Source organism: Dipodomys merriami, unplaced genomic scaffold (genome assembly GCF_024711535.1).
Source record: "Dipodomys merriami isolate MVZ:Mamm:240054 unplaced genomic scaffold, mDipMer1.0.p SCAF_34, whole genome shotgun sequence".
NCBI lineage: Eukaryota > Metazoa > Chordata > Mammalia > Rodentia > Heteromyidae > Dipodomys > Dipodomys merriami.
The window spans coordinates 3359414-3385449 of NW_027204937.1; the positions used below are offsets into that span (position 1 = coordinate 3359414).

A 26036-nucleotide genomic window follows, 5' to 3' on the forward strand; every position below is an offset into this window, starting at 1 on the left:
TCTGCTGCCTGATAAGCTCTCCTCGGTACAGCTTGTACTCCCTCTTTTCCAAGAAGTATTCCTAGCCTATGTTCTGTATGACTAAATCCTCTCTAGGACAGTATGTGGGAGGTGAGCACATGGGAGGACATTGGGAATGGTACTTCCACTCTGGGAGACTCTTTCTTCTCCTCTGTGAAATAGGACAGTGGCATCTACCTAAGCAGGTTTGATACTACCTGAATAGTAAACCATTCAGTAATCCTACATGTAAATGGCATGGCCAAGGTAAGGTACATACAGGAAGTATAGTGTAAATGTTAACCTAGTATTATGTACTTGTTTTAGTGTTTGCTGTAGAAAACTACAGCCCTGTACATGAGTCTGAACATTTTCTGCCTTAAAGATCTGTGTCAGCATCATGGGAAGGGGACTGGGATACAGACATATCTAAGTTTATTAATGAAAGCTGAAGAAAGTTTGCAATGCATTGCTATGATGGGATTAGTGTGACATGATGTGAGGTCATAGAAAGGCCTTGGTTTGAAACATGATGCAGGCTTGAATTTGAATCTCAGCTCTGGAAACCTTGAGAAAATTCACTTAATCTCCCTCAGCTCAGTTTCTGATCTGCAGTATGGGTCAAAGTCCTTTAATTATATGTCTAGAAGTCTAGTACAATATTGCTAAGGTCTGAATGCTCATGACCCCTCCATTTACATGCTGAAAGCAAACCCCTAATATAATGAAGACTTTGGGAGTTGATTAGCTTATGGGGGTAGAGACCTTATGAGTTAGACTAGTGTCCTTATTCAGGATCCCTCCCATATACATCTTTTGCCATTTTAGAACAAAGCAAGAAGGCATACACTAGACACTGAATCTACTAGAACATTAATCTTAGATTTCCCCAGCTCCAAATTGAAAAATAAATATCTTTTGGTTATAAGCTGTCTAGTTCTGATTTGTTGTCATGTCAGTCAGCCCAGACAGACTTAAACTAGTGCTCTATCACTTGAATCACACTTACACTTACAGCTTGTTTGTTGCTGTTGTTGTTTTTGCTATTTAATTTTAGATAAGTGTCTCTTGGATTTGTCTGCCTGGGCTGACTTCCATCTGCAAAATCTTCAGATCTCAGCCTCTTAAGTAGCTGGTTCACACCTGTAATCCTAGCCACACAGTAGTACTTTGGGAAGTACTTGATAAAATTATATGCTTAAATGGAAGAATGAATGGACTATGAGCATTGTCCTGCCTTGTTTGTTGAATGAACAAGTGGACATACATCTTGAACATGGAGGAAGGGGGAATATTTAATACTGACACTGGAGATAAATACAACTTAAAAGTAGGCAGTTACCATTGGGAGGAACAAACACAGAAAACAATGTCACTGCCTACTAGAATGGTAAGGAGTATGGATTCTAGGACCAAAGTTCAAGTCCTAGCTCTGCCATTTAACCTCTGAGATGCCCCAAGGGCTCCTTAACTCTCACATGTTTGTAAAATGGAGGACAAGAAGAGTGTTTACATTATTAGTAAGACTGTAATGACATAAAGTACTTGCCACAAAGTAAGCTGCAACACATGGTTGATATTCATAGTACTGTTATTTGAGGGCTTTGAATGCCATCAATAGATTAATTCAGAGGTGTATCACAGATAAATGAGCTCTTTCTTTCTATATTCTATATCAGTGGTCTACAAGAGTCTCTGACACAAGTCTTTTTGGCACAGATTACTTCTGAAGAGATGTTCAGACAACTAAACATGGGACAGGAGAAAAAAAGCACCAATGGAATGCTAGGATTTAGAAAGAACTGATGCAAGATATTAATGATATCTGAAGAAATGACGCCAACACTTTCTGAGAGTGACTGAGAGCAATACCTGGGGACGCTCACAAAGAAAGATGATAAAGGATGGTAGGTGAAAAACAAAGGAGGAGGTAACAATGCTCGATCAGAAATGTACTCATTACCTTGCTCATGTAACTGTAACCCCTCTGAACAGTATCTTTACAATAAAAAAACTTAAAAAAGAAAGATGATAAAGGAGGAATGGCAGCTGCCTGTAGGCCCAGACCAAGTATAATACAGAATAAGCAACAAGGCCAGAAGAAAGCTATGTATCTTGTTAAGACCCTCTGCAAGGTTTTAAATCAGCTGTGGCTTCCTGGCAAAGTGAGGCCAGGCTCCAGCCATTACAGGTTACCCAGAAGCCACCAGAGAAAAATGGAGAAGGAAAGCCTTGAAGAATGAGCATGGTCCCTGGTGAGATGCAGTTACCATAGAGACCATGGTAAGTCAGGAAGAGGCAGTGCCTGTCCTCAGAGCAGTTAACAAGATATTAGAACAAACATGAAGATGCCAGCAGGTAAGTCGAATGAAGCTGCTACATCACAGCTGTCGGTTTTGCTAGGATCAAACAGAAGAGGAAAGTACCCATAAATCAGCCAGGCTACCATAGCCATTGAGTCAAGTTCAAGGGAGCATGACAAGATTTCTAACCTATGAGAGATCATATCCCCAAGGCAGGTGCCCAAAAGAATGATACCTGCATTCTCCCAGACTGGCTTGAGGACTCAAACAAGATTAAAACAAAGCAAAAGTACACCGCTAACAGGCATCAAGACAGTCACTAAGAATGTAGGTAACAGTAGTGGAAAAAAATGTACAGGATAGCAGTAAATAAAAACTCCCTAACATGTTGCCCAACATCCATTCAAAACTGAAGACAACTCAGGGATTGTAACTCAGGGATTGAAACAGGACTTGAAAATAGGTGTTCCTCAGAGCAGATGCTTTGGTTTTAAAGTACTACCTCTTCACATGATCCTGAAGAGGTGAGTGTATCCATAACTACCTGCTTTATTGCTTCTCTTCCTTTTAACAGGGGAAACAATCCACCCAGATAAGCCATTCATTGTGAAGTGAGACCCGCTCCCTGTAGCACAGGAGCCCTTGTCCTGTTTTGTCACTTATGAACAGGTCTATTTGCATAAGTGGTGGCTTACCACCTGTCTTTGTATTTGCTTCTTTAACGCCTGGTCCCAACTTCTGCCTCCCTTCATGCCTGGACTGTATTTAAAACATTATATACTGTGTCTCCAAGACAAATGTCCTTTACTTTCAGCTTAGCCAATTTCTACTTTGCTTCAAAACTCAAGGGACTTCTAATCTCATATCATCTTATCTCATCTCTTCCATCCACCTGACAAGAAAGTAATGCTTACCAAGTACCAGGATATCTCCTAGGAGTCTCTCTTTGGTGCTTCCATATAGTCTACACATTCCGTTATCAAAATGCACTGCACTGAGAAGGATTGTTTATTGATAGGTTTAGCTAGCTCATTTGATTTTAGATTCCTGGAGGACAGATTGGGTCTTGCTTACAGCCTAGCATAGTTTCTTGACGAAAGCACACAGCAGCTGCTCAATAAATATTTATTAAAAAGAAGAATAAAATAATAAATGAAAGAATTTCATTTCAAATTTTTACCTAGGTTGCTGTATTCTGAAGGGAATTCTCCAAGCCATCAAGTTGGCCAGGGATAAAATGTTCTTGTGTGCATTACTTAATAAAAAGAGCTCTGGGTCAATTGAAAAATTTAAAGTCAATATGAAATTGATCCTCATCAGCACTTTCTCCTCCAAACATATAGACAAAAGACCATTTCTGAAACATATGTATTAGTGTTGCATTTTCTGCTCCACATGCTAAGTGATCTTTGTCACCTCTCTATCTGGCAATCATTAATTTATGGGCATCAGTATAAGCAGCCACAGCCATCTTAGCAGCAGAAACCCAGAACAAACCTAGAATTTAAGAGCGTTCTAAGCTGCAAACAGAGAAAGTTCCTTTCCTGCTCTTTTTCCCCCCTTAAAAGTCACAGAGGACTGTTTAAATGAAGCTAAAGATGTTAGCTAGTACGTCTATTCCAGGACCTGAGCCAACCCGTCCTCTTCTACTGTTCAGTTATAGAGAGGCAAATAACCCATCTGGGTAGCACCTTCTCAGGAACTCCCATTCCATCTCCAGCTATGTAAATACAGATGTGTCCAGGGGGAAAAAAAGAAGGCAGCGGAGAGGACACAAAATGTCTCTTACTGGAAGATACTGTGCAAAAGCCTAATGTGTTGGGTGTTACAATCTGGTGGATAATGCCTAGCACATGTATGTTTCTTGCTTGAAGGGATGGTTGGGATGATTGCTCAGACTGGTTCCAGATAGAACTAAAAAATGACTCTATACCTCGTATGTATATAGCAGAAGAATGGCATCATGGTTTTGTAAGCTTCCTTTCCTTCTCTCTCATTGTGCAACAGTGGACATAATTTAAAGCCTCCTGAGCCAGAAACATGTGATGGTAATATATTATGCCTCTGTCTTTGGAGGGCAGTCTGCTAAGAACATCTATAACATGCACCTCTTGGTTGATTTGTGCGCTGAACATAGGGTAGGTCTGCAATGCCTGGTACCAAACCAAATTCACAAATGAAAGGCAATGAGGAAATGTCTCAGGAAGAATATCTCCAAATTGAATGTTCAGGCTGCAGCAACAGCAACTCTGGTTTCAAGATCCACGTTGCCTTAGACCAGGCCGCCGAAGGAGGGAAAGATTGGGGCAGAGAATAAAGCTTGGGGAGAATTTTAATACTTGCAATAAAGAAGGAACTCTATTCCAAAGTGCATCTCTTTGAAGTTGATAATACGTATCCAGATATACACGTGTGAAATTTATATATACGCACACATACACACAAATGCATATGCAGAAATGCATTTATGTACACACATATACATGTATGCATATATGTGTATTGGTATCATATTTTTGAAAATATTAATTCCACAGCAGTATTAAAGAGAAGATAGTATCATTTCCATTTTATAGGTGAGGCTTACAGAAAATGTGTAAAGTAAACATGTCCAAGGCAGAAGAGCTAGGACTTGAAACTGTTGCCATAATCTTGAATTTTTAAGGCAGCTCACTGTGCACATTTGAAAGCTAGTTACACCTTTCAGGTGTGAGAAAAGTGTTGCGATCTCCTTAGTTTGTGATTCCCTCTGTTACCTAGCTGTTCACCCTCGAGAATTGCCAAATCTCCGTCACCTGAGCCAGGCCTGATTCCAAAGCCATTATTCTTTATTTAAAAAATACTAATTGAGAGGGCGAGTGGGGGAAGTAAGGGAGGCAAGGGATAGTAGGAGAAAAACAAATGAGAGGATAAAATGCTTGACAAGAAATGTACTCATTACCTTATTCATGTAACTGTAACCCCCATCTACAGCATCTTTACAATAAAATAAAATTTAAAAAATATTAAGTGGCCAATTTTTCACATTTATAAAAATGTGAATGTGGGCTTAGAAATATACACACACACACACACACACACACACACACACACACACACACACACACCCCACATACATACACATTCACATATCCTAAAGTGCCTTTAGTCTGTTTTAGGTGTCTATATCTATATACCTAAACATATGTTTGCAACAAAATTGGAATCTTGTTGTACATAAAATCCAAAAGCCTACCTTCCTATCCATATGTCACAAAAAACACATAACATTCTTTAAAAAGTATGTTTGCTTTAACCACTACACTATTTCAATCAGAAAATTGCAATGCAACCTTTTTCTCACTTGGGAAGTTCAGGGTTTTGTCCCTTTTCAAAATCACAAGAAAATTGAATATGGAATTAAATTTATTTCATCCATGATTCTGATATTGACCAGCATGTCTTTTTAATTTAAATTTTATTGTAAAGGTGATGTACAGAGGAGCTACAGCTACGTAAGTCAGGTAACGAGTACATTTCTTTTTGAATAGTGTTACCCCTCCCTCATTTTCTCCCATTTTCCCCCTCTTGTTCCCCGCTCCTCCCTCCAAGTTGTAAAGTTCATTTCTAGCATAGTATCTAGTGAGTATCACTGCTGAATTGGTTCACCCTGTAAGTCTTTTCAGAGACATACATGGTACACTTTGGTTCTTGGTATCCAGCCTAGCATTGAACACACACACCAAAGGACGTGGGTATGGAGGTCATGCATGATGATGGAATGAATGAAACCTTTTGAGAATCTTGTATTTCATGGATGGCATCTATCTCATATAGATGTAAGAGTTTCATCCCCGAAGAAGTCCATTTCAATGACTAAAGGTGTTTTCTTTCTCATAAGGAAAAGCCATTGCCAAGAACAGCTCTCCAGAGCAGGATCTAGTACAAAGGAAAGCTTCCCCCATGCAGTCATTTTTCTTCAACTTCTGGTGGTAATAAGAGTATGCAGAATGTAGAGGGGAAACATCTCTCATACCCAAAAGAATGAGAGGAATGGGTCCACTGTCTTCCTGGTAGTCTAGGTGGAGAACTCCATTATTTCCCTAACGTTTATATATTTTCCTTCAAATATATTTGCTCAAACAGAGGCATGCTCTTAAACAACGTGAATTTGGAATTACACCTCTTTCCAGCTTTGGCCTTTCCTTTGGTTGCTGGCTCAGATGCAAAGCTGGAGGTATGAAGTAGAGGCTGGCAGAAGATGCCACCTGGCTGGATAGGGATCTATTAACACATATGCCACTATTGGGCATCTTTAGAACATAGTAACATAGTAACATAGAACATAGTAATACAACAGCAAACTTGGGTTTCTTTTTTATCTCTCTTTTTTTTTAATTGTGAAAATATTGTACAGAGGGGTTACAATTGCATGGGCAAGATAATGAGTACATTTCTTATCAAGCATTGTAGCCTCCTCCTTTGTTTACCCTTCCCATCCCTTCCCATCCTCCCTCCCCCTCTGCCCCCCCCCACCAAAGTTGTAAAGTTCGTTTTCAACGTAACGACTTGTACATCTCATTGTTGCAATGGGTCCACTGTATCCCTATTTAAAGGATTTGTTTTTCCCCTTCCCCTCCACAAATTATACCAACATCAAATACAATGAAAGCAGGGGTTATACTGTGGGGGAGGGACATACCAAGCAACAAAGAAATAATCTTATAAATGTGTTAGAAACAATTGCATGAAAGAAAAAACATTTGAATACAGATCTTAGGGTTCATTTCCCTAACATCACCTTATCTGACCTTTTCTGCTTGACTCAGACATATACTAGTTATTGCAAATAAGGGAAACTATGGGACCTATGTTTCTGTTTATTTATACCCAACAATGACATTGGGAATCATAATTCTGTTGCCCCTCAGTTCCTCCTACATAGCTGTTTTTTTTTTTATATTGTGAAAATACTGTAGAGAGGAGTTACAATTACATGAGCAAGGTAATGAGGACATTTCTTATCCAGCATTGTTGTCTCCTCCTTTATTTCTCCTTCCTTCACATCTCCCCACCCCTGCTCCCCCCTTACACCATCCCCCCGCAAAGTTGTAAAGTTCGTTTTTCAACATAACGTCTTGTACATCTCATTGTTGCAATGGGTCCACCTGTAACCCTAGTTAAACAATTTGTGTTTTCCCTTCCCCTCCACAAACTGATGCTGGTATAATTTGGCTTTCTTATAAAGAGCCCACATCCATGTCACACAGTTTTTCCATTCATTTTAAGATTACTCATTACTCATATTTTTCCCTCTATTAAAAACCTCCTCCTTCTCTCTGGATATTATCAAGAGTCACCTCCTTAGGGGAACTTTCTCTCCCTGATTTTACTCTACTCATTGCCATCCAAATAAAGGGATCTCCTGTCTATCATCCCAGGATGCCAAGAATTCTATTACACCACTTTCAGTGTTTAGACCTCAGCTTTCAAATCTGGAAATCAAGATAATGGGTCTCTGAGGTCTTTGTGGGCTTTGAAACTTTGTCAACTATCTTCAGTAAAACTGAAAATAATCATATGTTTGTACTTATAAAATATCATATCACTCTTATGTATTTTAAGTGAAAAGTGATAGTAAAGGCTTCAAAACACCATATTAAATTGAAATTTGAATATTTAAAAATTGAAATTTGAATATTAAAAAACAAAGTACTCTTTAGACATTGGACATTTCATATTAGTAAATTTCAAAATTAAAAAGTCAATTTTACTTTTATAATGATTAGAAATAATAATCAAGTAGTTTAAAATATTAGTGGAAAGAAGTGGTTTTGGAACCAGGAGAGTATGAGCATTAGTGCAGTTGCTTGTAGCTGCATGACCTGGGCATAACTTAGGTCTTTAGACTTCAGTTTCCCTATCTGTAAAATGGCAGTAATGATACCATGACCTCATAAGGCAGCTGAGTAGGTGGCATGAGAGTGTGTCTATCAAGGAACTTCATAAATAATGAAATGTGGTGAATCAGTTATGATTGAAAAGATCCAAGACATCTCTTTCCTTTCTAAGAAATATTACCACTCCTCTGGGGATAAACAGCTTAAAACACACACCTCACATTCTCAGAATCCTGTGCAAGTATCTACATAGAAAGTAAAAAAAAAAACAGTCTGCTAGTAAAAATCCCCCAGAAACCTTGATGTCAACCATCAAAACAATTTCAACAACCCTTCTTGGATGCCTACCTCGTGCTAAGCATTTGCCACATCAACAGGAGAAAAGAATTAGACAAACTTAGGGTCAAGTCCCAGATTTGCAAATGAATACTTCACACAATCTTGAGAAAATTGCTTCCCTCTTGGAAACTTAGTTCCCTTGTCTATAAATCAGCTGTGACAGTGCTTACCAGAAAGAATTGTTTTGAAAATTAAAATGTGACAACCCACTTGAAGTACACAGACACAATGCTTCACACATAGCGAGTACTCAACAAAAATTAGATCCTTTCTCCTATTTCTCCTTCCCTTTGAGCACCAAGACTCTCAAATTCCAAAATATAAAACATTAGTGTAAACACATGGTAGGAGCTGGGTGGCTCATAATGGGGTGATGACGGCAAAGGGTTTAACCAGAATTCTCATTGCAATATCACAACTGGGCTCCAAATGGAGCCCTCCACCCACTGTGAACATCCCCACAATACCTCACAGTGAGCATTTAAATATTTTTTAATAAAAAGGAAGATTATTCTCAATGATGCATGTGATAAATATGCTGGCTTAAAACCTTTTAGAAATATTAAAGGTTTTACTACCCCATGTTTGACAGACTTGATTAATCCTTTCCACACAGAAATATTTAGGAGGATAGCTGTCTGTGGTTGGGTTTTAAAGCTCCAAGAGTGTTCTTTGATAAAGGCAAAGAAAAGGTAAAGAGCTATTTAAAAGAGCAGGCAATTCTCATGCTACACAAAGTAGACAAAGAATTCGAAGGCTCAGAACGCTGCACAGTATGGAACAGAGCTGGAAGTCGGGTTGGGGGTGGGGAGCAGAGAGAACAGAGCTTTAAAACCAGGCTCCTTTGCAGGAGTTTTCAAATGAAAGGCACATATCCAGCTTGACCACGGGATGTTAGGCCAAGAGTTTTCTTCTCTGCTGGGTTCCAAATGGAAGATGTGGGAGGGGGTGAGGAGGCAGGGCACACACCAAGGCAGTGCAGACTTGAGAGATGGATGAAATGGAAAGCACCTTTGCCCCTGCACAGAGTCCTGACTGTTCAACTGCTTCTTTCCCACTCTGTGAGTCACCAGGGCTATTTCCTTCACAGACCTCTCAATCCCCAATTAGAATTATTATTTTTTTGTTGGTTTAACTGTTGTCAGGTTATTAAAAGTGTAATTGTTAACACACATTGGTTGCACAAATTAATCGGATTCACTCTGAAATTTTCATATGCACACACACACATACACACACACACACACACACACACACACACACACACACATACACCCACACAGTGCATTGACTGTATCCATCCAACTCTTTATCTACCATTCCCATGGCCTCTTTTCTACCCCGCATAATCTGTCTTCTATTTTCAAATCATTGTTTAGTTCTTTCTACAAGAATAATGTCCAACAGATATTTTTTATCTATTTTTTTTTCTCCCCCACCACCTAGCCTCACTTCTAGGTATAACAGATACCTAGTAGGCATTTATTTAACAGAAATGTGTTTTATAAATCCCTGTTAGGATTGCCTAGTGACACACAGAGTTAAAATATTTCTGTATAAGAATGCTACTTTAAAAAATTACTGACAGTTTTTCCCTGCATCCATGCCATGCTGTAAAAAAAAAAAAGTGTCTTAGAGACTGAAGCATCAAAACTTCCAAAGAGATACTTCTCAGCTAATCCCATGGAGTGCTATTACTCTCTTCGGTGAGCTGGACATGGGTTCCAGCTCAGCCTTATGGCTTGGGAAGACTCACCAAGATCATGGTAGATACTATATTGAATAAATATTTGGAGACTAATACAGAACAACGAGAAGTACTTCAAACCCCAGTATTTTTGTTGCTGGGAGATATTAGAAAAAGGCATTGAAGCTGAGTGAGTGATAGACACTTCACCTGAATTTTCAAGGACAACAGAAAAGGAGAAAAGATATATTCTATGCTGTGTGCACAGTTTTCAAGTGGGAACTTCCATTGTGATTCCAAATGAAACCACTCCCTCTGTTTATCACCCTCCCTGACAAAATTTCCAAGTGCCCAGCACTTGTTCTGAAGCTCTCTCTCTGACACACAGACCAATCTGCAGCCCTTGCCCCTACTCTATTTTTATGGGAACATTTTCCCAACATGAAACACCAACATATTTGCCACAAGATATTATGGGGGCAAAGGTGTAATTCAATTACGTGACTTAATCAATTCAAATGGCTAATGTACAAGAATCTCAGGATGTCATCCTGCTTTCAACTGAGGGGTAATAATTGTTCCATAATTTCTTAATTCTCCCACAAGACAGTTTAAATTAAAGGATGTCAATTTGCAAAGCCAGGCTGCATTGTGTTCTTAAATTGGGCCTGAAATAGCCACAAGATGAAGGGTAATAAGCCAGAGAGCGCAGCCCAAAGTGCCTGGTGCTGTGCAAAATTGTTTAATACGGTCAGACCCTTTAATCTTCATATCTATTGATGCAGAAAGCAGCATATTTCTGTCACTTATGATAAGAAACATTACTTTTTAAATTCCTTGGTCAGGTCTGCAGATCTTAGGCAGCTAAGATAGCAGGACTCTCTATTTCTGTCTGTGAACATTTCTTTTTTCTTTAAATTGGTTTTATTCTAATCCATTTAGTCTCCAATCTAAGTCAGAGACAAGTAACCCTGAATGAAACGACACAAGAGAACAAAAGCAGGGTGCCTTTCTGTCCCCTGATTCTGCTGGCTACCATCCCATTGAATAAGTCCATGATTAAACAAATAATGAACCTTGGAGTATTAACTATGGGGCTAGCAGGTAAGTGGTGGTACGGGGGAGGAATTGGAACAGATCTTGAGACAGACAAAAATAGCATTTACAAGTAGAGAGTAGCAAAAAGAAGGAATGATTTGAACACTTTGCATGAAAGAGTCAAAGATTTTACTCACGGGTGTTCTTAAAAATGGTTCAGACAATGTGTCCAGGTTGGGTGGAGGTGACGTTGGGGAAAGGGGAGCTTCCAGAGTCTTGATTGAAGAAATTGGATGGTGCTTTCCCTAGATTGCCAGGGCCACAAGTCAAGAATAGTCATTGAGAGAAGCCAAGGAAATTGCTGCAATGAAAGAAAAAAAAAGGATGTCAATGTTGAGAGCTAAGCAACTAGGGAGAAAGGATGATAGAGTAGCAAGCTGGTCATAACAATAGAGTTTGAAGTGAATGTTCCAGGATAAAGAAGTTCAAGTACATGTGGTATGGGGGTGGGCATAGGCATCGAGAGTTTTAAGAATTTTTCTGGACTAAACTAAAGTGAATCCGTTTGGGTCTCAGTACCTAGTGTGTGGTACACTACAAGACGTAAACAATCTTTATTAAAACACCTTGGATTAGGTTATATATACGTAGGCCAAAATCTCACATGTAAAAATAATACATTTTTCACTTGCATGAATCTATCTGCAGGGTAAATACATGGGAATGGAATTATTAGGCAAAACCAAGGTATACTTTAACTTTTGATAGGTAATGTGTAATTATCTTTGTAAAAGCTTGTACAATTTTACATTCCTTTCAGTAATGACGAAAGGACAGTTACACATCTTTATCAATAGAATGAATCATAATTCTTTTTTTATTATTTTTTTATTGTGAAAATACCATACAGAGGGATTACAATTACATGAGCAAGGTAATGAGTACATTTTTTTTATCAAACATTGTTGCCTCCTCCTTAGTTTCCCCTTACCATCCCTGCCCTCCCAGCCCCACCCCCTGCCAAAGTTGTAAAGTTCGTTTTTCAACATAATGTCTTGTACATCTCATTGTTGCAATGGGTCCACCTGTATCCCTATTTAAACAGTTTGTTTTTTATCCCTTCTCCATCCCAAATTATACTAACATCAAATACAGGGAAAACAGGGGTCATACCGTGGCAGAGGGACATACAAAGTAACAAAAAAATCATCTTATAAATATGTTGGAAACAATAGCAAGAAACAAAAACCATTTGAGTCCTTATCTTGGGGTTCATTTCACCTAACATCAACTTATCTGACCATTTCTGCTTGTCTCAGACAAGCAGAATAAGGGAAACCATGGGATATGTTTCATTGGACCTAGCTTACTTCACTTAATATATTTTTTTCCAAGTCTTTCCATTTCCTAACAAATGGGCAATGTCATTCTTTATTTGAAGAGATATAAAATAGTAGCCATAATAAGGAAACAATTATGCTGGTATTTCTTGGATCACCATGAAATTTTAAACACAACTTTTAGTTTTATATATATATATACATATATATATATATGTATATATATATATAGTTGTATATATATTTATATATAATGGGTGTGTGCATGCATATACACTCAATATTGGGGCTTGAACTCAGGACTTCATACTCTTCTTGCTTGGCTTTTTTGCTCAAGGCTGGTGCTCTACCACTTGAGTCATAACTTCACTTGCAGCTCTTTGCTGGTTAATTCAAGGTATGAGTGCCGTGGATTGTTTACCTAGGCTGGCATTGAACTGTGGTGCTCAGATGTTAGCCTCCTGCGTAGCTAAGATTATAGACTTGAGTATGGACAGCCTTCATATGTATTAATCTGCATATTCTTAGCAGCATGCAACTGATGTGGGTACTATTGTTATACTCATTAATCAGGTAAAAAAAAAACAGAAAACACAGATAACAGGAAATTTGTTCGTAGCCAGAGCTATAAAAGGCAGAGTAAAGATTCTAACCTCAGAACCTAAAAGTCCTTCCTCAAAACCCAAACTCTTACCTTCAAAGTCCAAACTCTTATTCCAGGAGATGGCATGTTATGGATGGGAGAGTGATAAAGGTACACACAAATAGAAAGCTGAGGTGATGGTATATATAGGAAATCAGACCAGGAGAGCAGTTCTTTCCATCTTAATGAAAAGGGACACAGGCTATTAACTAGAGACATATTGGGCTACAGTGATTGATAAACAGAATTTTAAAAAGAACACGTTAACACATTTTTCATATTTTTTCTTCCTCTTTCACTAGAAGAACAATTCTATAAATATTGACAATGTGTTAGAGAAATAGCAGAGCAACAAAAAATGAAATGTGTCAAAAAAAAAAAGACCATAGCTCTTTAAGTAACACAGATCTGAGTTCTAATCCAAATTCTACTACTCTTTAACTGGGTGATCTCAGAAAGATTGTCTAACTCTTCTAAATCTCATTATCTTCAAATGAGTGCATAACTTCAAGAAAATATTACTAAATAATATAAAATGTAAACCATGCCAATAACTCAACAAACATCATTAGTTTTAAGTATCTTCTGCCTCCTTGTTTGATCTTACTTGTCATGTTTCTCTGCTTTAATCAAACTGGTATATTTACTTTGCTTAAATATAACAAGATAATCTAATCTGCTAACCATTTTCTTTACATTCTGTTCTTTCTTGCTGAAATAATTTTCTTGTCTCCCAAGTCCATCCTTAAGGAACTCTATCATCAAACCGTCCTTAACAAACTCTATCATCAAACCATTTGAGACTACATCAAATGCCACCATCTCCTCTAAGACTTTCTTGAAACTTCCCTTCACAGTAAAATCCTTCAACTCTGTAAGTACTATCCACTCTGACATTATTAAGATGTTAATTGTCATAACACCAGTAGTTAACACATGCTTTCCTACATTTTAGACACTGTTCTAAGCACCTTATATGCTTCATAGCTCTCTTTTAATGCTCTCTACAAATCATACATACTATTGCTGTTTTATCATATACATAATGATGTGTAAGTCACCATTTGTGCACCTTGTCTACACACATAGCTGTACTGAGGAAACTAGAAGGGAAAGGCCATGAACTTGTAATCAAAGAATCTAGATTTCAATTTGACTTGAACCTACCAGTTTCGTCATCTTTCACAATTTTCAAATCTCTCCAGGCCTCAAAATTATTTGTGAAAGGAGATACTGATACTAAATACTTTAAAGTCTTATTTTAAGATTTGAGTTAGCAGATAGAGCCATTTGAAACAGTGCTATTCAGATATTAGGGTGTTATAATTATAATCATTTAAAAGCATTTACAGCCAGGAGCTGGAGGCTCATTCCTGTAATTCTAGTTATTCAGGAGGCTGAGATCTGAGGATCATGGTTTAAAGCTAGCTGAGCCAGCCAGAAGGTGGAAGTGGGGCTGTGGTTCAAGTGATAAAGTGCTACCTTTGATGAAATAAAAGCTTAAGGACAATGCTCAGGCTCCATATTAAAGATGGAGGACAAGTAAAAAAAAAAACAACAACAAAAATCCTATACAGACATATGATAATTTAATGTACAATTTCCCTTTTTTTTTTGGGGGGGGGTCCGGTCATGGGGCCTGAACTCTGGGCCTGGGCGCTGTCTCTCAGCTCTTCAGCTCAAGGCTAGTGCTCTACCACTTGAGCCACAACACCACTTGTGGCTTTTTTCTTTTTGCTTATGTGGTGCTAAGGAATTGAACCCAGGGCCTCAGGCATGCAAGGCAAGTGCTCTACCACTGAGCCACCTTCCCAGCCCCCAATTTCCCATTTTTGAATGATATGAAAGTGATACATGTTTAGTAGAACTTATACATTGAGTTTGGATCCTTTCCCAGGCTATATGTTGGCACAATTCTGTCTCTCTTGATTTTGGGAGAGCAGAAGAGCTGAAGTCAACCACATCATCATAAAGAGAAATAACCCATGCTCAACAGTATACAGCGTTGCTACTACATGACATTCTATAGGTTAGGTATATTTAGGGAAATTTAACTTAAAATATTTCAACTGAGGCTGACATCGGGATGTGCATCCATTATAAGTCAAGAAGCATCTTTGGATGGTTTTCAACCAAAAGCCTCCATTGCATCTTTATACATGCTATGCCATTTTATGCCATTTACCTATACAACCATCTTTCCCTCTCACCCAACATTCCACTGCCACCTTGAAGAACTCAAGGTCTATGGCTCCAAGAATCAGCTCCAGTATCTTCTGTTTTAAAAGCTCTTCGTTGACACCCCTCTTTTCAGGAATTCTCCCTCTACTGTGTCATCTTACACCGGTTCTCTTGTCCCACTTGTTTGGTTGTGTCAGTGCTGCAGCTACTTTGTACAATTCTTGCTCAGAACTGTGACTGAGAGTGTGTCTTAACCATTAGTCTTTCATGCCTACATGGTACTGACCTAAATGGGTATTATTAAATGTCTATATAGTGAATGATAAGAGAAGAAAAGTCCCATCATAACTTACTATTGGATAGTTTACAAAAAAGTCATCTGATCCTATAATCAAACCATAGGAAAGAAGCTATGCTAAAAGTTAATGTTCTCTAAAATAGATGGGAAGATCCTGTAAGGGACAAATTATAATCCTATCCACCACATATTTGCTTGTCACACTTCCCAGGCTTTAAAGATCAGCTTTACAAAATGCTACATTCACTAGCAATTCCTAAACTCGAGACATTCACAGACACACTGTTTGCCTGCCTGATATAAGCAGAGCATGATAAAGGGGAAAATAATAATTAACTCATAAGGAGAGGGGCAAGTCAACATTCTATTAAAAGGAAAAGCAAATCCTAAATGAATATAATCTCCTTCTATTGCGTTATAAGCATTAAAATTAATGGTGTTGGTTTTTCTATGGTTTGGAGAGTCATTGTATTTAACAAGCTGAAGTTAACTTCACAAAGGAAAAAAAAATAAATTAAATGTGCCGGTGTCTCAGGAAACTTCATTTTCTGAGTGAATAGCCAAGTTGATTCACATCACCAGAATGTCTGACAATCAGTTTTCCATACTGGTGTGCTCTAAATGGGAAGGAAACCAACTCTTCATTTAAATTATATTGCAAATCACTTCTTACTGCTGAATGGCATTCAGCTGCAGTAGGTGGCTTTCAGTGTAGGGTCCAAACCAGGACTTCGGATGATTAATGCTAATTTGAAAGGTTTCTTGGTGGGGGGAGGAATCAGCATACACTCGGGGTGCATATGAGGCCGAGGAAATTTTATGGTGGGTGACTGACTCAAAGGCCAACAGCATATTTGCCATCAGATAAAAATGCACATTCACAAACATACCAAGACAAGTCAATTATTCCCCGATTCACTATTCCCCGAGTCCCTTTGTATAAAGAAACCTATTTATTCTCCCCATCAGATGGATATACAGAGTCCTAGGGAAACAAGCCCTGGATTCTTCTATTCTATTCTTGTATTTCCCAGGGCACCTTCCATTGTGGAAGTCATTAGTTTTGGTCTTTTTGTTCCCGATTTATCAAAACAGACATTTTGCTAGGGAGTTCACTTTTACTTCCAGACATCAAAGAGTTCACAGATGCAATTTTTTGGCCGACTGAGAAAATAAAAAATAAAACAACAACTGTGCTCTGTAATATTTTGATGATGTGACTAAGAAAAGGTAGTCTACTATTTTGATGATCACATAAATATAAAATTAATGCTCAAAATTTATCTTCTTCCTCCGCTTCCCCAGTTAGGCCAAAGAAACAAACCTGTCCTCTTTTACCCTTCTCATACAGCATACCTAAATAAAATAATGCAAAAATGAAGAAACTAGTACAAATTAACCTGAGCCATCGTATTTTCTTGTCAAGTCAGCATATTCTTTGGAAAGATAACAATGGTCACTGTGGGTGATAGATTTGGGCATTTTCTCTCTCCTCCAACACACTGTAGTTAACCTTGTACCTAGGTTCTAACCCAAAAGAGCATGCTCCCTATACTGGTGATGTCCCAGACAAGGTATGGGATTGTATGAGCTAAGATCACCTGGCATGAGGTCGTAGTTGCAGTGCTTAGACCTGGTTTATGCTGGACCAATTCCCTTTCTTTGAGGAGACTGACTTTCCTACTTTCTGGGGTTGCAGTGAGGATTTGGGATAAACTACCTAGCAGCAGTGACTGTCAGAACTGGACACTATATTTTAGAGCAATTATTGTAGCAGCAGAACGAAACCTACTTCTGAATTTACAAGTGTTTCTCTACCATGCACCCATGAAAATCAGTGAATAGTGCTTGAGATATTGGTTATCAGTATATCTAATGGGCTAATTTAGATATGCATAAATAGCTAGCATGCACATATTTTCCATTGTGTGTGTTTAAATCAATGTATTTCAATACCTGAAAGCTCATTTCCACACGGGCCTTTGACCTTTAAAATTACTGAATCTGCTGCTCAAGTGACAGGATCTTTCTGTACCTGACACTGATTTGAGAAATTAGATGTCCAGAAGGCTAAAACATAATTTTTTGTGAGCAAGACAACAGTGTAACAAGACTAAAAACATGTCATTAACCAGGGCTACAGCAGTCTTAGTTGTTGTCAAGGGACAAGACTTATGCAGAAACAGGCATGCAAAGCAGCTCAGACCTTTAGACAGGGAGTCACTAACAGGCCTCCATGAGAAATGCCCAGAGCCCATGGGTGTCTAAAGTTTTCTGCACACTAAGGGAAGTTCTGGTTCTCATCTTGAGTTCATCTTGGAGTCACATTGGAGTACTCTATAAAATTTCTGATGCTTAAGCTCTATCTTAACCCATTTTATAAAAGCTCCTGGGTTATCAAATTTTGTTGGGGTTGGACAAACAAACAGTGAAGTAAAGGAATCTAGCGATCAACTAATGGTCTTTAAAAGTGATGTCCTTTGTTTAAAAAAGTATAAAAGAAGTAACAGGACAAACAACACCAGAAAGGAGATAAAAAGCAAGAAGAATGGGATGGAGTTTATGGTAAAGTAAGGGGGAAAATGATAATAACAAATGCTGTCCAGAGATTTGTAGGAGCTAGAATAGTCTTCCACAGTGAGATTGGAAAGCAACCATAGATGTGCAAAGTGCCTCTCTAGTTTTTGAGCAGTTACTACCACTCTGTGGGGGAAGGGCAAACTGGTAGACAATAGCAATGTTGGCATATGTCCATAAATTTAGGAAGGAAAATTACTTTTTCCACCAAGGTCCTTCATGTCATCATTTTATCTCTGCGTACTGTCCTCCCCCTCCCCCGCCCATTTCATTCATATCTCTGTGTAGTTCCATGTTCAGTTCCTTCCATCTAAAAAGCTCTTTATTCCTCCACCAGGCTAATATGTCAAACATCAGTTGTGTAGTTTTTCTGGAACAACTTAATGTTTCTTTATTCTGCCAAGGAACGTTCTTCTTTGAAATCTTGGTCCATCCCTTTGGTCACAGCTATCAAGTCATGTTCATCTGTAGTTTATACACCTGCCATCCACCTGCATACTCAGTCTGAAGTGTTTTTCTGTTTTCATCTTGTATCTCTGATGTGACTGCTTTTTAAGAGCCTATAGCACTGTAGTAAATATACATTGCTTTGTTATTCATAGCATCCTTCTGGTAGTCCCAGCAGAGCACTATCTGACTCACCCAATAGGATTGGGGGGGGGCAAGTATCAATCATAATGATTCACAATTGTCTACTAGCTTTGTGTGTTGACCTATCACCCAAACAATGTCATTAGAGTCCTTCCAAGCACATGGATGACACTTGTCTATAATCCCAGATACTTGAAAGGTAGAGGCAGGAACTTCTTGAGTAAGTTTGAAGCCAGCCAGAGCAAATTCAGTAAGACTTCATCTCAAAAAGAAAACACAAACAAATGGGATAGAAGTGTAGCTCAAGTGGTAGAGCCCTTGCCTGGAATAGGCAAGGCCTTTGGTTGACTCTCCAGTAAAGTCTGTCCATAAAGGCTGGTATATGGATATTGAGGAGGAGGGCTTCCCTTTCTTTTGGAGTAAGACCTGTAAGGATTTCTCCTGAAAGTGCTAAAATTATGTTGTTTACTGCATTTGTAGGAGAGAAGAGGGCAAAATGTTGGCACATTTATAAAAACAGTGATGTAGCATCAACAGGATTAATACAGAAATTGATCCTAGTGAAGTCTTTTAAACACCTAAATACAACCCTGCCTGACAACTATCACCCTAAGAGTTCTTAACCCCACATGCCAATGAAGCCATAACTTTGCTTACATTAATTAGAGCTAGATTCTTGCTACTTTTGATGCAAGTTATTTGCATCCATCCAATTTATCACAATAATAAATTTTATAAAATGTCCCAGTCATAAAAAATATTGTATTTGATTTTTCTATTTAAGAGGCCAGTGATGTAGAGAACAAGTATTTTTAAGAAAACAATGGCTTTAAAAGTATCCAACAGGCTCTGGTATATCTATAGAGTGATCTCTGGGACCAAATTAAAGATATGTAAAAAGGCAAATGCCTGAGGCTTGGATTTTTCCTCTCTGCTTGAACTGAAGTAGCGCTCTTTATCCTGTTTTATATATTGGGAGGATTCTACATCTAATTCTATTTTAGGAAGGATCTCATTGCTCTAAAACAGTACAAAACTAATGCATTAAAATGGAGATTCCAAAATAGAACAATATTTTAAATAAAAATTTCCTGCCCATCATGGATATTCGCCTACATAGAATCATTTATTCTGTAAAGGATTCCAGGCAACTGACTTTTTTTTAATGTGTGTGTAATCAACAGACTGGACATAATTAGGAGAAAGATTTAAAAAAATACCATCTTTCTTGGGATCTAAGTAGATGTTTTGTCCCCAAACGCTGTGAGGCAGGAAGTAATACCAACTATCTGGTGACACTGAAAGATATTCAGGAAGGAATATTCCAGAGAGAGTGACAAAGATGAACACCTGCTTGGGGAAAGGTGTGGCATGTTTGGCAGACTGAAGGATGCCATCATGCCCATGCATAGGTGTGAGGTGAGCCAATGATGCTCAGGGAAGAGTCTGGATTGATTCTGAGTGCCCTGGGAAGAAACTAGAAGGGTTTAAGCTGAAGTGACATATCTGATTTGCATTTGAAAAAGATCACTCTGAATGTCCTGTGGAGACAGGTTGGTGAGGGTAACAGCAAAAGGGAAAGGATCAGGCAGGAGGTAATCTTATACAGTGTGAAACCTGAACATCCAAGGTCTGCAGGACTGGGATTGGGGAGAGGGTTACCAGTTGTACCAATTAAAATGATTTTAGGCTGTTCAGATAACCCATTTACAGTCCACTGCTTAACCACAATATGCAGAACAGTCCACTAATCGTAGCAAGTTGTAGCAAGACAGTTTTCAAGTTCCAGGGAAGAGTTCACAGAAGGCAGGCTAGTTTTGCTTACACCTTCCTACAATGACTCAAGAAGAAGATTAAAGAGCAGAGTGGCCCTTTGAGAGCTACAAACAGAAAATTAGAAAGCAATTTGCTCTTTTCCTTTTGTAAGTCCTTTTCAAATGATACGTGAACTTCAAGTCTAAATGACTACCAAGAACAATCGCCAACACATCTATTGTGCTAGTACAGTACTTCTGTTGTTCTAGCAGTAATTACTAATCATTCATCCGTTCTAATTACTCATCTCCACATAAGCCACGACCACATGTCTCATGACCCATGACCACAAAATCCAAGAGAGAAGCACTGATTGCACCATCCCAATAAGATGAGGAAGTTGAGAAAAGGGAAACAATTTATCCAAGGTCACAGTGCTGGTTAGAATCCAGGTATTCTGAGTATAGAATGTGGCCTTACCCAGGGTACTATTGCCTCTAAAAAATGTGAAATATAAGGAGAAGTTCTCTCTTCATTGAGATGGAAACCCTGCATTCTAACTGTTCTGTATCCCCAGTATATATCCCAGCCCCACAAAGTAATCTGTCTCAGATAAGGAACTGAGTACTGAGAATTACTGCCAGACATTACAGAATGATAAATCAAAACCTGACAAAGAAACTGAATTCTGGGATAATAGCCTCATACCAATGACAATACCAACACAAATATTCACAGTGCTATTTCTAGACGACTCCTCAGAACTCCAACAAAATATAATATGGTAAGTCTCTAGAAAGCTCAAGTATATTGAGTAATGTGCATCTTTCTTCAGTGAGAGAGAACATTTCAGGGAAAAAAAACAAAACAAAACAAAAAAAACAAAATCCTTCATTTACTGACTACTCCAAACCTGGTGAGTGTTAGTTTGGCCAGAGCCAAAGATAGTGCCAGGCACCTCATTTGTGAGTGATAAGCAGCTGAGTCTCTGCTTGAAATCCCTGCTTTACAGATAGGTGGGTATGGGGCCTTCGTTATGACACTTAGCTCCCAGGACTTGCTTCTTGGTGGGTAAACCATGAATGATATGATTTACTCTGCATCACTAGTATGCTTGTTGGGGATCAGGGGAGAGAGTGAGGTCCTAGACAGGTATTCAGGTGGAGTATGGACTCAGAAAGTGGTACTGGAACTGAAAACTGGTGGTGGTAGACTTGAAAACTTAAATTTGGGGGTAAATGGCTTTAACATGAAAGTATAATTGTTGTCAGCTCGTTAACATTTTATAGAGAAATGTCACTTGCCAGTTGATAGGAAATATTAAACCCAAATGACCTGATAAAAAGAAAATGGATAGAGACGTCAGTGGACTGGTGAGTGTAAAGTGCAGCCTCTGGCTCGTACTCCAGTTTTCCTATTAGCTGTGTGGGCTGCGTAAGTTACTTAACATTCCCAGGCCCCAGATCTCTCATCACTAAGCTTTCCCATCTGTAAAAAGGGGGTCTTAATGGTAACCATACTTCAGGAAATGTCATATTAAATGAGACAGTATTCATAAATCAATGTAGAAAAGCCTAACTCAACAAGTATTAGCTCTTGTGAGTATTGTTTCGTGACTATTATCATTATTAGTCTATGGGTTTCATTGTGTGTGGATTTAAGGTTAAAAAAAAAAAAGTCAGGAAACTTGCATGAACACGAAACTCTGAGCTCATGATTTGTGATTTCATGTGGTGAACAATGAAACTGACTCCAAAGATAAGCGAGCAGTTGACACTCTCATTATATTTCAGCACGGGGGCAATTCCACAGTTATATCTCGCAGTCCTAATAGCTATAGGCTGTCTGTATAATGACTTACAAAAACAACAAGAAAGAAGAACCATGATTTGATTCCTAAAAGTTAGAGAAAATAAAAGAGAAGGTCTCCTGTGTAGAAGGTATTGTTCTGTCCCTTAAGGCAATTAGTGTAATCTGGATGGATAGAGTACAGCACACTGGCAGATCTAGGAATTCCTTTTTCTGTTCTATCAAAGGATAATATATATTTTCACCTTCAGAAAGGTTAGGTAATTATAAATGTATTCTCCTTACTCATAATATTTTAAGCAAGTAATTGTTGCCCATGGGAAAATGTTTAATTATTTCTGAGGAACAATTGTGGCATAGAAACAAGAGAAGAAGACAGGCAGAGCGTGGAAACCATGGCTCGATTCTTAATTGTGTGGGAATCTTGTCTTTTCATTGTGGAGAAGAAAAAAAAAAAAGCTTTTATTGATTTTTTTTCCTCAATTGATTTCATAAAAAAATTCAGTTTAGCAACACTAAGCCCCGCCAATTACTGCATCTTCTCCATTCACGGGTCAGAGGCTAGTTCATGCCTTCATCATGGAAGCCTCATACATTTTAGGGTTGAGCATCCTAGCTGGTGACATTTTCCCAACACTCAGTCTCATACCTGTGTCCCTGGGTTCTCTGGCCAAAGGTTAGAAAGGAACTAGGAAAGCATGAAGTAAATGTCACCTTGGCATTGCACAGTTCAGAAGAGAGATGTGTGCCTCATTGCCTGAAGGAAGTGTGAGAACTTCAGAGGAGGTAGGCATCCTAACAGAGACAGTACCACAGCTCTATGTTATGGATGGGAAAACGGAGTTACAGCTGGGCAACACCTTTACAACCCACTCCACAAAAGCAAGTTTTACAGAGAGGGTTTGGCTTCAAATCCAAATTTTGCAGAGGAAAAAATAAAAGAGAAGCATATTAAATTGGAAAGATGAGAGTTACCGTGTCCACAAAAATGATGGCATAATCTAAGAAGTGGATCTGCAGGAAGGAGATTGGCAGAAATAAGGGACTAAGGGGGTAGTGCACAGCAGTCCTATTCCAGCCATGTGTCTGATACAGACACAGAGTGTCCACAAGCAAGCAAACAGGGACCCAGTTAAACCTAGCTTCCAGTATGTCTTCCTCTAACAATGCAGTGTAGTAGCATGTGCTATATACCATTGTATGCTTCTGGACAACCAAGTCAAGCAAGTTAAGAAATCTTCCCCAAGACAAAAGTTTACTGGGACTTTGAATACTCTCATTTCTAAGCTTGCTATCTACCAAACAAAAACTGAGATATTTCTGAATGTTGTTGTGGAATTTAGTGAGTTAATTAATGCACTAAATGTGCCTAGATATTTTGACCTTACTGGCATATAGTGCTCTCTCTCCCTCTCTCTCCCTCTCTCTCCCTCTCTCTTGCTCTCTCTCTTGCTCTCTCCCTCTCTCCCTCTCTCCCTCTCTCCCTCTCTCCCTCTCTCCCTCCCTCCCCCCCTCTCTCTCTCTCTTCCCCCCATGTGTGTATATATACTAACTTAGGAAAAGAAGTGCATCTCACCTACTTCTTGCCACTTAGAAGATAGGGTAGAGGAAGGGATCAGTTTATTCCAGATATTCAGAATAAGATTGAAGCTTAAAAAACCTAAACATTTATGTAATGGTTTTATTCACACATATTATCAATAAATGAGTGACTTCATATGTGGACATTTCAACTTTTTTAAAAGCTAGATTTCCCCGATCAAGGAGATATTCAAAGACTTCACCGATTTCTTGAAAATATGTAAATTTTATTCCCCTCTTTGTTTTGTGAAGTCTTGAATAAACAGTTCATTATAAGAAATAAAATCTTCATGAAGTCGCTGTTTCCTAATGTCATCTAAATGTCCATGTTCTAAACCAACAAGAACAGGAATTGTTTTGGATCCTGGAGGTAAAATGAAGTGTGTGATCTGATTCTATTGTTACATGTGGAAGCCCTCAGAAAAGTCTAGCATTGTTTCTCATTCAGGTAATCATTCTCTAAAGAATTTAGGGAATAATAATACCTATTATATGCATTAGTAAATAATTTGAGCCAACAGAAATTTGATTCCACAGACTAAAATTAGAAGCAGTCAGAAGGTATAGTGGGTGTTAGAAGATTCACCTTTCTTGGCCACACTCCCTACCCCAGATGATGCATATGTGCAGACTACCTCCTCTCGACCCTGAGAGAGGAGTAAGCCCCTACCCTTCACTGTTCTGCAGAAAGCCTCCTATGGAGTCAGGTTAAAAAAGAAACAAAAAACCAAGAGGTTTAGAGTGTGCTTCCAGTAACTTCATAGTACTCACATTCCCTTCTATTTTAAATTTGGTATAATGTATAGGCTTTTTCATGATCTGTTCCTCACATAAGCCTACAGGTTTCTTTACTTAGAATGTTCCAGGCCTAGCCACTAAACTTCTTTCTTTGTGGCTCCCTAGAAAACTCATGGCCACATAAATTCAACGGAAACCTCCAGTAACCCTGACTCTGGATTTGCTATTCTACAGTGTCCACTGGCTTCCAGAAGTCCTGTCTAGGGAATTTTAGAAAAGGAGATGTTAGGCTAGGATTAGCGATAAATACATCCAGCGCCATTGAGCACAGGCTCACAGCAGAGTTCTGAGTTAAAATTGCAGATGGTGGGCTACTGAAGCAGACTGTCTCCCACACATGTGAATTTGGACAGGGCAACAATGGAACCTATGGATGTCAGAGGATCAAGGAGGGAGAAAAAGACCTGAGCCCAGGCTCTGCATCTTTACTGGGGAGGAGGCAGGGATTACCTCTGGGGAAATGAGTTTTGTTATAGGTTGTCAACATCCCAAGAATGAGGAAGACCTGTCCTGTCCTGTCTCCCTTCCCCCTTCCCCCTTCCCCCTTCCCCTTTCCCCCTTCCCCCTTCCCCCTTCCCCCTTCCCCCTTCCCCTGCCCCCACAAAATGTTCACAGTAGAGTCTGCCTTGCAGCCCTGATAACTGAACCAGCTCAAGGCTGAGACACTCAAGCATGCAAGTCTGCAAAGGGTCATTCAAGGGACAATGTACAGAATGCCTATCCTCCATGATGAAATACAAGACCATCCAGCCTTCATTTGTTTTCAAACTTTTCTCCATCCAGCCAAGCAGGACCAGCATTGGTCTCTCACCCCATGTGTGAAGGCACAGTGTAGTAGGACTGATGAGTCGTATTGATGGCATTGCTTCCTTCAGGAGGTCTTCCTGACTCCCCAGCACTGTCCTTCCAGTGATGACCAGTGTGTCTCCAAGCATCTGTATGCACTTGATCAATGCCCTCTTGTTAGGCAATCAGTAGGAACTGTATTTTCCTTGACTCTGTAGTGTAGCGACTGGTATATCATAGGTGCTTAAAATACTTCTTAGATAATCTTTTAGAAAAAGGAACAATGTATAACACTAAAAAGCCTACAAAGCCATTTTATCACATATTAACTATTTCATTGAACCCTTGTGCTATCCATAGAAAGGGACATTCTTATTTTTAGTTTCTATCAATGGTAGAAAATAAGGTTTGAAGAGGCTAAGTTGTCTAGC

At 38.9% G+C, this 26036-nt stretch overlaps 1 protein-coding gene across 4 annotated transcripts in view; it reads right to left on the bottom strand.

Moving 5' to 3' along the window:
• Positions 1-26036, bottom strand: part of Dab1 (DAB adaptor protein 1) — a 1106968-nt gene that overhangs the window by 768980 nt on the left and 311952 nt on the right. For all 4 annotated transcript variants that reach the window (XM_069987149.1, XM_069987146.1, XM_069987144.1 and 1 more), the window contains exon 2: positions 11444-11607. The gene's annotated coding sequence lies outside the window, so the exon portion shown is untranslated. The remainder of the gene's footprint in view (positions 1-11443; positions 11608-26036) is intronic.